The 18,873-nt window shown below is 37.4% G+C and overlaps 1 protein-coding gene across 12 annotated transcripts in view; it reads left to right on the top strand.

Moving 5' to 3' along the window:
• The window catches only part of NRXN1 (neurexin 1), a 1,175,924-nt gene that overhangs the window by 53,447 nt on the left and 1,103,604 nt on the right, over window positions 1-18,873 (top strand). The window lies entirely within an intron of this gene.

Here is an 18,873-nt window from a genome sequence, read left to right on the forward strand (position 1 = left end):
CTCTCCTATATCTGATAGTCAGCTCTCCTATATATAATATACTCAGCTCTCCTATATCTGATAGAGTCAGCTCTCCTATATATAATAGACTCAGCTCTCCTATATCTGATAGACTCAGCTCTCCTATATCTGATAGACTCAACTCTCCTATATATAATAGACTCAGCTCTCCTATATTTAATAGACTCAGCTCTCCTATATATAATATACTCAGCTCTCCTATATCTAATAGACTCCACGCTCCTATATCTAAAAGAGTCATCTCACCTATATCTGATAGTTTCAGCCCTCCTATATCTGATAGACTCGGCTCTCCTATGTCTGATAGTTTCAGCTCTCCAATATCTGATAGACTCAGCTCTCCTATATCGGATAGACACAGCTCCCCTATATCTGATAGACTAAGCTCTTCTATATCTGATAGTTTCAGATATCCTATATCTGATAGACTCAGCTCTCCTATGTCTGATAGACTCAGCTCTCCTATATCGGATAGACTCAGCTCTCCTATATCTGATAGTTTCAGCTCTCCTATATCTGATAGACTCAACTCTCCTATATATAATAGACTCAGCTCTCCTATATTTAATAGACTCAGCTCTCCTATATATAATAGACTCAGCTCTCCTATATCTAAAAGAGTCAGCTCTCCTATATCTGATAGTTTCAGCTCTCCAATATCTGATAGACTCAGCTCTCCTATATCGGATAGACACAGCTCCCCTATATCCAATAGACTAAGCTCTCCTATATCTGATAGTTTCAGATCTCCTATATGTGATAGACTCAGCTCTCCTATATCTGATAGACTCAGCTCTCCTATATCTGATAGACTCAGCTCTCCTATATCGGATAGACTCAGCTCTCCTATAACTGATAGTTTCAGCTTTCCTATATCTGATAGACTCAGCTCTCCTATATCTAATAGACTCAGTCCTCCTATAGCTGATAGACTCAGCCCCCTATATCTGATAGACTCAGCCTTCCTATATCAAATAGACTCAGACCCCCTATATCCGATAGACTCAGCTCTCCTTTATCTGATAGACTCAGCCCTCCTATGTCTGATAGACTCAGCTCTTCTATATCTGATAGACTCAGCTCTCCTATATCCGATAGACTCAGCTCTCCTATATCTCATAGACTAAGCCCCCCTATATGATAGACTCAGCCCTCCTATGTCTGACAGACTCAGCTCTCCTATATCTGATAGACTCAGCTCTCCTATATCTAATGGACTCAGCTTTCCTATCTGATGGACTCAGCCCTCCTATGTCTGACAGACTCAGCTCTCCTATATCTGATAGACTCAGCTCTCCTATATCTAATGGACTCAGCTTTCCTATCTGATGGACTCAGCTCTCCTATATCTGATAGACTCAGCACTCCTATATCTGATAGTTTTAGCTCTGCTATATCTGATAGACTGAGCTCTCCTATATCTAATAGTTTTAGCTCTGCTATATCTTATAGGCTTAGCTCTCCTACATCGGATAGACTCAGCTCTCCTATATCTGATAGACTCAGCTCTCTTTTATCTGATAGACTCAGATTTGCTACAGCTGTTTGTAGTTTACAGTCCTCTTTAAAGATACATGTAGTTTTTACATACCACAGAACATTAGCTGCAATCATCTACTGTGGTACTACCCAACCCATCTAATCATTTGACAAGGCGAGACACAGGATTCAATTAGTTACACTCCAAAAATCCTTAAATGGCCAAAAACAATCAATATTGTTTATACCAACATTAAAATACCACCTTTGACCTTTTAAGAGAAATGCACTAATGTCTATGCATTTGAAAATGGTCAATATATCCGTTTCCGAGTTTACAATGTAATATATTTTGTTTATTTAGATTGTTTCAATAAAACTGACTTTCTTTACTTAGTGTTTTTCAACTATGGTGTTTAATTAAAGTGTTGAAGAAGAAAAAAAGTAAGAAATCAAATGAGATTCACTCTATGAGGTTGTCCAGGATAAGACAAAAATAGTCTTTTATTTTCCAAAAATAGTTCTACTTTTGTACAGGGGCTGTGTATGGTATTGCAACTTAACCCCATTCAAGTGCATAGACTAGAGCTGCAGTACCAGACAGCCCACGGTAAAGAGTGGCACCATTTCTGAAAAAAAATAATAAAAACAATTTCTATTCCTGGCCATCTCCTTTAAAATGTGGCTTTACTATGTTTGTACTTTTAGAATTCTTGTGCCTATGAATTATAAATACAATGAAAAAATGCTTTTATTGTTGTTATTTTATAGGGTATAGTATAACTGCATATAAGAAATTATATTTTGTTGGACAGACCTTGCCTTGAATTCCTTAGGTTTGCCCCTTTGTGCAGTAGTGGAGAGGGAAAGCCTAGTGCGTGTTCACACATATCCCTTTCCTTTAGAAGCATAGCAGCTATATGAGATTTTTCTATAGTATGTATGGCTTGTTAAGTGATCAAACTAAACATCTGTCCTATCACTTAATGCAGTCATCAGCTTAAAAAAAGTCCTATAGAAAATCTGAAAACTGTCTTTATTTAGTACTCTGATTTTTAGTTCTCAGTTTCATCATTGATATAGAATGATGAATAAATTCCCAGCTGCTGCCACCCCCGATGATCAGCTGTTATCCTCAGGGGAGTCGTGGGAAGTAACACATTTCTGAAATGAATTGAATATAGAGTATTAACATGGCACCTATTTAAATGTAATGTGTATTTCTAGCAGTGGCCCATTGTGGCTATTTTAATGAATTTCCAGTAATGAATCCTCCCCCTCTATGACGTCCATATGCTCTAATAGGGAATATATAAAGGGGTTGTCCATTTGATACAACCCCTTTAAAGGGAGTCTGTCTGTCATTATATTTTCACGTCCCAAACCGCTAATACCGCTATATTGGGACGTTTTTAAAACATACCTAAGTTGTCCAAGTCAGCCCATTGTGAACCCAAAGAAAAGTGCTTGTAATCCTTTGGGCGCCGTATGCAAAGGAGCACTGAAGAGTCCTGCAATCCAGGAACTGTCTGCTTAGAATGCAGGACACCTCCTGTGTTGCAGGGGTCTTTAATGCTTATTTGCATAAAGCACCCGGAGTAATAAAGGAATTTTTTTATGGTTCACCATAGGCAGACTTGGGTGAGAAAGTTTAAAAAACTGTCATGCTTTCCTATATGGCGGTATTGGCGATTTGGGAGGCGAAAATGTGATGGCAGACTCCCTTTAAAGGGGTTTTCCCACAAACACATGTATCCGATAGGCGATTCATGTGTGATTGTTGTGGGTCCCCCAGCAATGAGAAAAATGGAGGACCTAAAGTCCCCGAAGTGCCCCATGAGAATGAAGCGCTGGTGCGCATTCTCGAAAAGCACACCATTTATTTCTATGGAGCTGCCGGACAGCAGTCCTGGAAGTCCCATAAAAATAAGCTTCGCACTTCAGAGGACTTTTGGTCCCCCGTTCTCCTCATTTCTGGGAGTCCAGCAGTCAGGCCCACAGCGATCACACATGTATCCCCTATCCTGTGGATAGGGGATACATGTGTTTGTTGGAAAACCCCTTTATCTCAAGTTAAAGGGGTATTCTTACTAATATAACCAAGTGTTCTATCAAAAAAACTATACAATTATTTTGCACACTGGAATCTGCAATGGAGTAGTGGGGGCACAAATCACCATTATTTTCTCATGGACTGATTTATTTAATCAAGCCCAGCATTATGTTGAATGGTGTTCTGTGTGGTATCTCTTCTTGATGCCCCTCCATATGGTAAACTATCCTACAGTGTACAAATAGCCATACACAATACCTAAGTAAATACCACTAAACATTGCCTAAAATAATACCAAAAAAAGTGACCAAATAACAGCTAAATATATAATCTAATAACATTTAATATTATCAAGATATTGGTGGTCTCAAGCCTTTCTAGGCTATTTGTGGGACCCTCTTCAACAGGAGCACAGGTCCCACACCCCTAAGGCCGGTCCTGTATGCAATACAGATGCAAAATCCAAGATGGTGAAAAGTGAAATGAACTAGCTGTAAAACCATAATAGAATTTGATGTTACATTTTAGAGATGTGTAGATTTTCTATTGTGCATTATTCTTTTTAGGGAGATTTAGAATATGTCAATCACGCTGAATTACATTATTATTTCTTGTATCTGTAGAATGCAAATGATTTAACATAAATGTTATTTTAGACAAACCACTTTCGATATTTTATTTTTATTACATAAATATATTTGGTCTATAAACATACACATAATTACACTTTCTCTAGGTGTTTGCATACATTTAGTTTAGTTATGTCTATATATCAGTCAACCCATGGATATACAGTCTAGTGGTAAATAAAATAAAAGTGAAAACGCCAGTCATAGGGCCCATTATTTTTTCATATGCACAAAACAAACCAAAATGGAAAATGACAATTTTTATAGAAAATGGTGATAAAGTAATATTTATGTTATTATCACTACAATAACATAATAACCTTCATCATTTGCAAACTCAATGGTAAATATTAAAATATAAGGAAGCTCCAGCTTTATACTTCACTGAATACTACAAAAAATGGTAATAAAATGTATTAAAAATCATTGTCCATATATTGAGGGTTAGATTCTCAAATTGAATGAAACATTCTTAATTTTAACCCCTTAATGACCAGGCCTGAAAAAGCCTTAAAGCCTTTTTATGTTTTCATTTTTTTTGCTTGTTTTTTTTAACCCGTTCATGTTTCACGTGAAGTAATATCTAATATGTGTAGGTTTTTTGTTTTTATATAATGTATGGACAATAAAATATATTTTATGCTAAATAATGAGGTGGTTTTTTTTGGACCTTTTTTATTTATTTCTTTTTTTGTAATTTTTTTTTTAAAATCCCATGAAGGGATAACTTTATTTACAACTTTATTTTATACTTATAATATATTAGCATACCCCTGTATGCTAATACATTATATTGTGTCACCATGACACAGACTGCTGTTAAGACAACCCATAGCGTGCCCGAACAGCAAGATTAGAGCAGACATCCCAGGGCTGACTGCAGAGGGTTCTCTCACTCTCCGATTGGGTTTCTAGTGCTGTGATTAAAGAGCAGAGTCCCCTTTGATCATACCGCAGCCACGGACTGTGGCGATCAATGGGTTAAACATCTGGGGTCAGAGTTTTTTTTCCAATCTCACCTATATTCAGAAGGCTGCTTTAAGTTCAGGAGTTGTTAGTTACAGCTCCTGCTTAGTGGATGAGCGCTCACTGGAGCGCTCAGAAGCCTTTTCTCGAGCGACACTAAAAGACGTCGCTGTAGACTAAGGACCTGGCAACTGCCATTTTGCCCAAAAACGTGTGCTATGAAATCCAAGAGTTTCAGATTTCACAGAATACGAAAGATTTTGGAATTTGATTTGTGTAGAAATGATTCGCTCATCTCTAGTGCAAACCTGTGGCAACTGCCCTAAATGTCTGTAAATTTAGTCCTCCATGCAGATACGGTAGAATTATTATGGTACATGAAAGAGTAATAAACTATATATGTTCAAGGTAACATAGTTTTGGACTTATCTAATGGAACTCGGCCTTATTTTTAATGAACGCTATGGAACAATGTAGGAAAAAATATGCTTTTAGTACAATCAGGGAATTTATCAACTTTTCTACACCAGTTTTCTGGCGGAGAAAAGTCACATACGACTCATAAGTCGCTGCTCTCGCCACTGGGTGGAGGTGGGTAGAATTTAGCAAAGGGTAGCGGGTACACCTGCGGTGCGACACATTCGCTTTAATTTACACCAGTAACTGGCGTAAATTATAGCGGAAAACTACACCAGCTCCTGGCTGGGGTAAATTTCACTCAGTGGCGCGCAGACAGCCAAAGATTCAACCTCTTGATACATTTTTTGCATCTCACTCCAGCTTGTTTCCTATTAAAACTGGAGTATGAAACGCCAGTCTTAATAAATTTCCCCAATGAGGGTAGACATGCTTTATCATTCTAACGGCAGCTGAGTAAGCAGACTAGAAATAAGTAATTTACATATCATAAAATATAGAAAGATTAGTATAATTTTGTAGTAATTTGCTGATGGTTGGTTTTTACAGTCTAATCAATCAGCATATTGCCAGAATATTTTTTTTATTAAAGTAATTTTAAAATTTCATTAGTAATTCATTAATTGTTCTTCAAAGTAAAGTTACAGCATGGAACTACTGTGCTGATTAAGGGTTCTCCTCATTATCCTTGTTATAAGGAAAACTGCTGAATTTTAGTATATACAACAGATGTGTCGCTTGCACAGGTTTGCACTTTCTGCGAGTACATTAATGATACAGAATTTCTAACACAACACCCTTACTAGACACCTGACTCGTACGGTTCTGACAGTCACAAACAGATAAGATATTTCATCTTGGTATTGTAGATAGCACCTTCATTATTCTTCCAGTAAAATATTGGATGCTGTTGATGATACATAGAGTTACCCCAATCATCCAAAAATGTTGAAGGGGTTTTTGTTCAATAAGACTCTATTACCAACCTCAATTTTTAAAAAAACTTCCCACCCTGGGTAGAGCTCAGTTTTTACCATATTGTCGTATATTTACTGGAAATGAAATATAAATTTTTTAGAAATCAAAGCCACTACCTGCTAATGCTCTTCCATGAAATCCAAGTATCCTGTGACAATGGCCATTCACTAAGGGTATGTTCATACAGAGTGTTTTCGGACGTTTTTGCGGTCCGTAAACGCCCGAAAAACAGCCCAAAATTGGAAGCAGAACGTCTCCAAACATCTGCCCATTGATTTCAATGGGAAAAAACGGCGTTCTGTTCCGATGGGTCGTTTTTTTGAGCGGGCGCTTTGAAAAACGGGCGCGTAAAAAAAAACGTCCGCGAAAAAGAAGTGCAGGACATTTCTTGGGGCGTTTTTGGAGCTGTTTTTCATTAACTCTATAGGAAACAGCTCCAAAAACGGCCATGAAAAACGCAGCGAAAATCGCGACTGGCTTAAAAAACATCTGAAAATCAGGAGCTGTTTTCCCTTGAAAACAGATCCGTATTTTGAGACGTTTTTGAGTTTGTGTGTGAACATACCCTTAGGCTCTCAACCTCTGGTAATTGTTCTACATGTTTCTAGGGGGTATTAGCCGTGTTTCTAATAGGTACGATCATAGTCTTGGGGTGTGTTGATGTAATTTTTTTAAGTTGGGGTTAATTGACATATAAAGATTTAGGCCATGTTCACACAAAAGATTTCCACGCGGATTTCAGCACCAAATAACAAAATCGAAAACTGCCCACGAACAGCATCCCATTGATCTTAATGAGACACCATAACGTTGTACATAAGTTTTAGAATTAAAAACCATATCACGAAAAAGAAAGAAGTGATGACAGTTCTTGATGCAGTTTCTTTGCACTACGTCGGGTAGACAAGCGCAGATTAACCTATTGAATGCAAATGAAACTGCAAAGCCGTGGCAGAAATCCGAGAGTCAACCTCGAAAGAAACTGTCATGGCTGCGTTGTATGTTTGCCTACGCCTTGAACCGCTCGCTCTCTCTATGTTTTGGCTTTTATTTAATTGTTTCATTTTATTATGTCTGTTCCAACAACAAAAATTTGAATAGGGATAAATCCAAATTGGATTTATGTGGGGTTAATTTTTGTAATATATTAAATATATTATTTGTAGACAATTTATGTAGATAAAGCGTAGGGAAACTGAGATCTTTATGTGTTATTTTTTTGAAGCTTAATAAAAATGGTAAAAAGATAAAAAAGATGAAGACATTAGATGGTATTTTTTTTTTGAGCTGCCATTCGACAGCTAAGACAAAATCTTAAAATTTGTCTTGATGTTCTTGTTTATGAGATTCATTTATATCATACATCACAACAAGGATAGATACAGCAAAGCTTAAGAAAAGTTGGCCCAAAGGTATGCAGATTAATGACCTAAATCTATGCTAATAAATGTATTTAATACAAATTCGAACATGGTGAAAATCCTTTAGGGAATTTTAAAAACTGAATTAATTGTCAGGAACCACATAGAACAAGAGTGGCCTCATTTTTTATAAACCCATGAGAATTGCATGCAGGCTTCACTTTTGCAAACAGAGAGACAAAATTGTGTTTTTAGATTTTGCCTTAGAAAATTATCATTCATTGGAAGATTTGAAAAGTTAACACTTGTCAGGTTAAATTTTTTTGTTTGTTATTGAAATTAAATATAAAGTTTAAATTTTTTAGGAATAATTATTAGATACTGCAAAGGGCTGCTTTTCTCAGGCTTTTAAGTTTATAGACTACCTATTGTTCTCCTATGGTCTGTTCACATCTGCATCCTGGTTTCTGTTTATAAGGAAAACCTGGACGTAGTAGCGGATCTAAAATACAACGAATACCACCAGCACCAGATGGACACCATTGTCTTATAATGAACTCCATCAGGTTCTTCTATGGTGTCCATCATTTTGACAGGAAGAATAGTGGGCCATATATCGCTTTTCTTCCCGTGAAATTTGCCGGGATCTTTGGCTGACATACATAGCCATAAGTGCTGTATCATGAAGTAAGTGTCAATTATGTATCATAAACATAAAGAAAGAGATGTAGATGTATATATTTTAAAAAAAATTGTACACCCCCATAGGCAAAGAGTACCCTAGACACTTTCCTATTGATATTCCAATATTCCATAAAAATAAGCAGCATATGGGATATAGGAAAGCTGGAGAGAGTTCAAAGACAGGCGACTAGATTATTAAATAAGATGGGAGGTCTCTCTCTTACAATGAGAGGCTAGACAAATTAGACTTGTTCAGCTTAGAAAAAAGCCGCCTTAACGGTAATTTTATTAACATGTATACATGTGGTCCATACAAAGAACTAGCACATGATTTATTTTTTCCAAGAACTGTACGAAGGACCAGTAGAAATTATTTACATGTAGAGGAAAGACTTTGCTGACATCAATATATGAAAGGAATCTTTAGGGTTAGAGTAGTCAAACTGCGGAGTGCAATGGCAGATACAATGGCTACACTCAAAAAAAGGGCTAGATAATTATATAATGACTAATAGCATTAAGGGCTATACACATTTTTTAGCACTGAATTACGTATAATTGATCTGGAAAGGGTTAAAGTTAATGGATCTGTATCTTTTTTAAACCAAAGTAACTATGCCATATTTCAAGAAGTATTTCTTCTGGGTCTTTGATGTTGATGGCTTATCCTTAGAATAGACCATATATATCAGAGTCCCTGCAACCCCACTGATCAGCTGAGTGAAGGGGCCTCAGCGCACCGGTCAGAACCACGTCATATTCATTGTTTACCAGGCACAGCGCCATAAATTTAGTAGTGGTTGTGCCTAATACTACAGCTTTCCAACACTCAACATCAGGCCAACAATGTTCTTCTGGCCCTATATCTCAGTCTCAGAAGAAAATCAAATACTCCGGCCAAAACTGATACATTAAGCTATGCATTAAGCAGGGCCTAAGGGGGATGGGTGCATGACAAATGTAATGTTCATGAACTTCATTAACATGTATATGGCACCTTCTCCATTGTTTGCCAATAAATGTGATTATGATTCTTAATGAATATTGGTCAGGTTCCAATGATCAGAGATGACAATTTAAAATATTATTCCTCCCTATTTTATATATATATATATACATCTTTTACTATTGGTGTAAAGTATTCACATCATTAGAGATTTTTTGTTAAATCCCCGTTTCACTTGATTTCTTGCAGAAATAGTTTGATGTGAATTATAATGCACTCAGCACAAATTCCGTTTTATCTGTGTCAGTAGACAAGACTGTCCCCTGTGTGATTTGCATTGGCGGTGGAGGTTATTTTATTTATCCTGTGGGCAAATGTCACCAGGTGCAGTCACATGTGTACCTTCAGATAATCGTGCAGCTATAAAGTAATCAGCAGGAACTTACGTTCTGTTTTGCAACATTAAGTCCTGTACTAATAAGCTTCATGTTTATACCTCGGGTGTTTTGGAATTCATTTTTTAATCAGATAATTGTATTCCTTAGTCCGGTATTATTATTGGAATGATATATTGACAATTGTACATAATGCTATAATGTTCGACCACAGCTAAACTATTTTTCCCTTATAATATATGCTTAGAATATGAACTTTCTACTTACTATAACAAATGAGAATCCTCAGGGGAGGGACAAGCTCTCTAGGTATTCGTAGATTTAAAACTGCATCCCACCCCCTAAGTACCTGAACAATGACCTCTGAATTACCCAGTAACATGCCTTACCTATGCTGAGCATGCATGTTATGTCTGTTCTTGTAATGCAGATATAATAGTATGTACAGATGGTTGCGTCTTACAGCATTATCAGACCCAATGCCTCATTGACTGTAGATACAAAATTAAAGACAGAATGTTTTTTGTTTTTATTAAATGACTCCATCTACCCCTCACTACAGCCCTGGGAAGCTTCCTATAAATACTCATAATAGAATCACCAACAGAAAACACATTGAGAGTATTTATTCTTAATTGCTATTAGGCTTAAAGTACCGTTTATAAAGCTAAAGCATTAATATAAGTAAGTCCATGCACATTTTTTTAAATTCTTACTACTTTTATCTATGTAACACCCATGCGAAAAAGTTAACTAAATTATTATTTGCTCCAACTTAGGTCTTGTTCACATGTAGCGTAATTGCGGCATATTTTCAGTTCGGAATAGCAGATGGAAAATATGCAGCAGAATACAGTAGCAGCAAAGTGGATGAGGTTTAACAAATTTCATCCACACGCTGCGTAAAATTTCCATCCAGATGTTGCCCTGCGGTTCGTATTTTTCGGACCACAGCTTATCAATTCCCGCTGCAGAAAGTGGATTGAATTGCTGCGTTTTTCTGAGGAGATGTCACCATCTCCCAGCATTGTGAAAAATGCAGCAAAATCTGCACCATTTTCTGCAGCAAAAAACCACAGGAAATGGGGCGTTTTTTCCGCAACGGAATTCCCGCTAGTTTCTGCGGAATTACTGCAGAAATTTTCTGCAGCAATTCCATTATGTGTGGACAAGCCTTTAAGCAGCAAAAATTTCTTCTTATGATTTGATAGTAATCTGTCATTTTGTTGTTGAAGAGTCTTATCCTACTTTTCTTTGCAAAACTGGATGTCCGCTTGGGATGTACCTCTATGAGCTACAGCAGAGAGCCACAGAGTTCATTTGAATGACAACCATGTAATACTACATTTTCCCTGCAACTATTAGCCACAACTTCTCTGCAACGATAACAGCTGATCATTGGAGGTTTCAAATGCCAGACCCATGCTGATCATCTGATTGCCAGGCCTGTTCACATTAAAGGCTACGCGCACCATTGAATGTTTCTTTTTTTTATCTATTAAATATATGTTCTTAGTGATTTTAAGCAGTTTTTAAATTGATTTTGATTCGTTTTTACGATACAGCTTCTATCTTATCCGATTCCATCAGTTCAGCTTAACTGACAGCTCTGCTGAGAGCAAGTCCTGTGTTTTTCTGACACACAGGATCCACCTAATATCAATTACTTCTAAGTTGAAAAATAATAAAAAGGAATGAAAAAAAAAAACGCTCAACAACAGTTTTCTAATAAAAGTGTTTTTATTGTGCAAAAGTAGTAAAACATATAAAAAACTGTAAATTTGGTATCGGATGCCAAATTGGTGTTATACCAAGTTGTCCCACAAAAAAAACAAGCCTTTATATAGCTACGTCGATGGAAAAATAAAAAAGCGACGGCTTCCAGAATGCAAAGATGAAAATACGATAAAAATTGCTGGGTCCTTTAGGCCAAAACTAGACTGTGTCCTTAAGGGGTTAAGGATTATATGTAACACGAAGTACATTTTTAATTCATAATGGGGCTATTAAAGTTAGCAGTGCTTTCATCTGACAAAAGGGGAATCACAAGCCACACAGAGATTTAGTATCGTCAAAACCATCTAAGCAAAAGGACAAACATCTTACCAATTGGAGCATGTTATCAATGAAGTATGGTGTGATTTCATAAAAGGAGGCAGAATGTTCCTAAATGAGATGCCAAGATATACACTGAGCCTTCCCGTTGCAAATCACCCTGGTTCTCTTTAGTACTTGATATTTTCCCTTCAGAGGCTTCCTTTATGTCCAATAAATCTAGTCTCTATCAAGAAATAAATGCACCATGACTTGGTCAGATAACGAATGTTAAGCTGCTGAGCTGGAGGGAGAGGGTTTGTAGTGCGCTAGTTTAAACTCTTCCGTTTTCTTTTACATATTCTAACGGTAAAGTATCAGACATGAATAATGAATTGAGCTTAAATTTAAGCAATTAATCCACAGAGGGTGATCCACTAGGGGCAATTTTAAGTGATAAAACTATTTTAGCCAGTTAAGTTGAATATGTCTGTACATGCACCGTCTGACTCACGAGCTCTCCACTGAGCATATTTTAACGGATTCTGCCTTTTCAATGATTATTCCCATCAGAATATATTATAAAAGAAAGTCTTTAGTAGAAAAAGGAGAACAAAGGCATAGAATAAAGGATACCTTTCATTACTAAAATGTAAAGATGGAGGACCGGATTTTATTATCTGTGTCTCTAATTCAATAATGCTTTATGGAATCAGCCAAAGGACACTTTTTCTTACAGAAGATTATATTAAGTCATTGTATGGAGCATTTAGAACTCAAGAGTGATGATAGATTATATAAAGTTCTATTTTATGTAGATTTGTCTAGTAGTAATAGATATGTGTTAAAACAGCAGCATCAGACAGGGGTTTCTTGGGATTTCCAGTGGAAATAATTCTGATGGCCTACCCTTTAACTATACCTCGGGTCAACAACCTATGGCACATGTTCCAATGCTTCCACGCGGGGCATGTTTGCTTGGCACGTTGAGTCGTAAGCCCAGTAAGTGCTCTCCAGCCTAAACCTAGCCCAATTCCTCCCCATGACTAGATTAAGGGCTCTAGTTTGCATCAACGTCACTGGTTTCTTCAGGGCCCGGGAACGCACATCACTTGCTGGAGATTTCACCTAAGAAACCAGTGCTAGAGCTGTCAATCAAGCCAAGGGGGTGGCGTTTGGCACAGATGTAGCAGTGCAATTCTTTAAATGGGGACTTTGGCCCCTTATACAACATGTCCCCTCATCCATAAATCTCATAAGCCTTGCTAGGAGCAATAAGTGAGCTTGTCTCTGAGCGGCTGGAACTTTTTTTTACATATCTGTGTGAGCAGATCTTTTCAGGCATAAATTCCACCCTCCGCTCCTCACAAAACAGACTTTCTGCAGACCACGGTGGGGCCTGTATTCAGGTCAGACATCTCATATACACCTCAGATGGATAATCTATGCAAAGAAAGTCAAGGGACAAGGGTCACACTGAAGTATAAGTTTAATTACCTGATTAATTGGCTTATGTCACATACCTGGTAACTGTTTGTGTTATATGAATTTACTTAATCTTTGATTTTTGTTTTTAAATCGGCATGTCCCTGTCCAGTCCAGTTTTAACTATATTGTAATCTTTTCTTTTATCGTTGTACATGCAGGTCATATTATCACTAAGGTCTAATAGGTTATTTGTGGGGAAAAAAAACCCATAAATAATAGACTCCAGTGACGTGTGCTTGGCTCCAAAATAATTTCCAAATGGTTTTTTTTTCTTGTTGGAGCATTTGGGGCCCTGTTATATTAGGGGGCATTTATTGTCTGACTATAATGAAGATGTACATAAACATCTTCAGTTGTCAACTTGGTTGTTTTGGTTGATGGAGGAAATTGCAAATGAGCTCACAATGAATTCAGATGTGATCAATAATATCTAGAAAATTGTATCATGAGAGTAGAGGACAAAGTATATTAGTTACAAATGTAATAATACTATTCTATACACTAGTAGACATCGTCATAGGCTTATTTATTAGTGACTTATAGTATATAGATTATGCTTAGGGAATATATTTAATATGTAATCTAAGAGCACTGCAGAAGGAGAAGTTTTTATCTTGGTTCAGATCTATCTATCTATATATATATATATATTTTAAATCTGTCTATTGATATACTCTTTATCTATCTATCTATCTATCTATCTATCTATCTATCTATCTATCTATCTATCTATCTATCTATCTATCTATCTATCTATCTGTCTGTCTGTCTGTCTGTCTGTCTGTCGGTCTGTCTGTCTGTCTATCTATCTATCTATCATCTATCTATAAGTCAAAAAATGAGCAGCAACTCCAATAGTAGGGGTGAAAAAAGTGGGTACTTTTATTGCCCGTGCAACGTTTCAGCTCCGTTCACTGGAGCCTTTCTCAAGCCTTGAGAACGGAGCTGAAACGTTGCACGGGCAATAAAAGTACCCACTTTTTTCACCCCTACTATTGGAATTGCTGCTCATTTTTTGACCTGTGTATCTGGGACTTGGTCTCTCCCTCAGAGCCTGCACCCACACGCTGCCGGTGCTGCTGTACTTGGTATCTATCTATCTATCTATCTATCTATCTATCTATCTATCTATCTATCTATCTATCTATCTATCATCTATCTATCTATCTATCTATCTATCTATCTATCTATCTATCTATCTATCTATCTATCTATCTATCTATCTATCTATCTATCTATCTATCTATCTCTCTCTCTCTCTTGTCTCTCTCTCTCTCTATCTATCTGCATCATACATACTTATATCTGTGATTCTCTCTTAGGCACATACTGTAAAGTGATATTTTTGTATTATCCCATCATTACATACCAGTCAGGAAAAGTGCATCATCGGAATATAGCAATTCTGCCTGCATGAGTGTAACTAATGGAAATCCTAAACTCTTCTATTAACAGTAAATCATCCTGGTTATTTCATAAAGCAAAAATATAGCATCTTTATTGTATTCTAAATTCACTCGTAGTCAAAAGCATTTGTGCTCCTACTCTGCTCAGAAACCGACTACTGAAATCCATCTACAAAAAGAGGCTCATAGAAACACAGCTGACATTTTTAATAACATTTTCTGTATTATCATATAGCCCAGGTGGCTTTAACCAGGTTTTTTTTTGTAAAATTAATTCCTGTCATTGAAAAAAGCTGAGCGATATAGCAATCTAATCCTGCCCGCATTGAATATATTATACATATATTCAACTGCTAAACAATAAAGCAACTGTAAATTAAAATGTGTTGTCATCAAAATTCTGGAATAGATTATATCAATTTAATCAAAATAAGTTAAGTGCATTGTTGAATAATACATTTACAATCTATAACCCAGAAAAAAATGCATTCTACAGTGGATTCAATAATTATTTCCTAGGTTTTCCTGAATTTCACATTGATGGGCCTTCTACGTATTTTCCTTGGGGCCCCAACCAGGACACCTAACGGTCGGCAGAATGAGGAGGCAGCGGCAATGGCTGAAGCACTGCAGCCTCTTAACTGCAATATCCAACACAGCATCACCTATATGTGTGTGACTGTCTATGGCACTGAAGCTCAGCCCATTCAATGGAACGGGGCTGAGCAAGGCTGAACTGCTATACCAGACACTTATGGATGTTGCATATGGTGCTTTAGTGTAGGGGCTGCTGCACTCATGTGAGCATCACTGCCCTTACATTCTGGTGATCAGTGGAATTCCATGATGTTGGCCCACACAATCATACATTGATGGCCAATCCAAGGCCATCAATGTAAAATCCTAGAACATTTCTCAACCAGAGTTCCATGGAAACCTGGGTATTCCTGGAACGCAACCAGGGGTTCTATGTTAGAAAGCCTTTATAGTGCAGTACAGTTTATTCTTAAATAATAATGTAGAGGGTCTTGTGTATGCCCTATGTATACCTGTTTTAGTTGATGTGCCATTCATGAGATGTCTGCCATCATGGTTCCATTCTTCCCCCTGATGTTGTTCCTCCAATTCAGCCTACATTTCCCATGATGCCTCTGGCTTTGCAGAAGGGACGGAGTCTCATCACACTACACTTGCTTTGCTCTGAGTTCTAGCTAAGTGCATCAAGTGATAGATCAGTGACATAATTTCTGTACATACACTGCAGAGTATCAGTGTAACCTATGGATGTAGCCGGCTTTAACTTGATTCTGATAACTTGCTGGAGCGTGATATCACACAACAAAAGCCATTGAAAAGTCATTGAAAAAGTCAAGGTAAGAGATCTAGCCATTGTTTATTTAATGCGTTAAAAGTCAAGGTAAAGACAGCTACATCTGTATGTGATGCAGCTTCACACTGCTCTCCCTGTTCCCTGCTTGTGATAGATTTCTCTCTGTCAGATTTTACACAGGAGGCAGTTAGAAGCAGCATCTCATAGAAATACACTGGACTCTGCACACAGCACTTATAGATAGTAAAGACACTCCGTGTGAGTCAGGGGAGTTTAATAACTGTGCAACTGATCATTGAATGGACTCACCTATTATATTAATGCACTCCTGCTCCCTTAGGTAGGTGAGAAATGATCCCTTCAGCAGCAAAATATGCAAGGGGGACACTCAGAGGAATAAGGAGGGTGGAGCTAGTTAGGGAGGGTTCGTGTCTGAGAGCTTCCAGGTGGGATTTGATTGGTGATGATGTAGTCCTGTAGTTCAGAGGAAGTACTCTACACAGAGGAGAGTGACCTCCCTTCTACACATGAGAGCATGGTGTATTTTGGTAGTCAGACAGAGATCACATGACACAGCTGCCCATAATGAAAGGGTTCAAAATGAATGAATGCAACAGAGCTGGAGCTAGAATATTGCTGGTAAGTTAGAATGATGTGTGCTAAAAAAACAAAAATTGCGGCATTGCTTCTATAACTGGTGGAAACAGTTGGTTGCCCTTCAGCTCATCTAAAGATGCTTGGAATAGGGGTAGACATGCAGGCAGTCAGGGCATGCTGGAAGTTCTAGTTTTGCAACAACTGGGAAGTCACAGGTTGGAGACCACTGAGTATACAAAAACCATCTGACCTACTTACAGCGGTTTTCTTCTGAGTGCAATTCCTGTCCATATGTCCAAATAGGACATATGGACAGGACTTATGCCTATTAGGACATTTTGACCTCATAAAGCGGCTCTAGTTGCTTTCTGGAACCATACATAGGGTTGCTCATTTATTTGAATGGGCACCATGTAATACCACATTTTCATTCCAACATGGCAGTAGGAAAAATAAGCATTTGCCAGCAGCTTTCTCCAGAGATAACACCTGACCATAAGGGCATTTTGCATTAACAGAAAAGGGTACATTAGGAAAGGTGGTTTTCCTCGCTGGACAAGCCTTTTAAGGGTTTCCATTTTTCATTAAATTTCACACCACTACCTTTTTGTTTAAACACTCAAAAGGCAAGTGTCAAAGAGAAGAAATTATGTAGTCCATGCTTGGCACAAAAGTGCAGACTTCTTAAGTCTAAGAAAAGGCTCTAGGATTTATTATTTTTTTACAGCACATTGGATTGTGCAGTATATTGCAAAAATAATACCTTATCTTCTATTAGATCATTATATTCCTGTAGGTCAGTGTTATGGAGCAGTATTTTTCTGATTAGTACGAGCTATGTGGAAGGTTAGCCTCTAGGCTATCATAGGTGGAAATGGGAATACATTTTTTAGCCTTTCATTTTCAAAGAGCAATGGCTGTAGATCTTTGATGATACTGTGTGACTTACGTGAGAAATGGATTGCAGGTTATGACCACAGAGCTATTCATTCAGGTTTATTTTTAGTAGTGGTAACTGGTTGTCCTTCAGTTATTCCCTCTTATCACAAATCGGTGTTTAGCAGAGAAAAAAAATGAATCATGTTTTCTATTTTTCCAGTCTATTTTATAGGAGATATTACACCTTTTATCAGTAACAATAGGTTATATATTAGTTTTTATTATATGACTGTTACTTAACAAAATAGATAATAAATCTAAAAATATATACAGATGTAGCAAAGACTTATTGTCTTATTGAACCATTTTTCATGAAATGTTGATTATAAGTGAATGAATCTAAGGGGCTTGTTAACCTCTGAATGAGTCTATAGAGTGGAGCTTCAATTTGACCAATAATGTTCACTATTGCTTAGGTCACGTAAATTTAATCTCAAGTGACAGCTGTCAGTAAGAAATTATATTATATCAGCAACTATAAGGGCTCATTCAGACGTGGTGGAAATTTTCCGCTGCAAATGTTGGTGCAGATTTGGGGCAATTACGCAATGAATCTGCACCAACATTTGCATATTTGACAGGTAATTCAGACGTTGCAGATATCACAGCGGACTTGCCACAGATTTCAGTTCTTGCATTTCAAAGGCTGAAATCCGCAGTGAAATTCCGCTTCTTCTCTGCAATGTTATGAGCTGCTGCGGAGGGAATATTCTGATTTCTGCACAGTTCTTTTCTACAACGTCTGAACTAACTTTCCTAAAAATGTATAGAAACAAATGTAAAAAACGGCTGCTGCAGAATTCCACTGAGGACTGTCCGCAGCGGAATTCAACAGCAATTCCGACACGTCCGAATCTGCCCTAAGTGTGCTGGGCAGGGGCAGATCACTTAATGAATATTCATGAATAGCCAGCTTAATGAGATCCACGGATCAAATGTGAATGACATTTTTGTGACAGATGATATGTCAAAACGCAGTTTAAGCGACATCCCTTTTCAAAAGTGGGAAGTGTGGAAAAACATGCCCAAAAGTCGCAATTTACTCCGCAAATTGCAACTTTCGAGCCATTTGCGACTATTCTATGTCAGAAAATTGCATAGAAAGTTTAATAAATTCCCCCTTTGACCATATTATTCAAAAGAAGTATAA

This window comes from Rhinoderma darwinii, chromosome 4 (genome assembly GCF_050947455.1).
Source record: "Rhinoderma darwinii isolate aRhiDar2 chromosome 4, aRhiDar2.hap1, whole genome shotgun sequence".
Taxonomy (NCBI): Eukaryota; Metazoa; Chordata; class Amphibia; order Anura; family Rhinodermatidae; genus Rhinoderma; species Rhinoderma darwinii.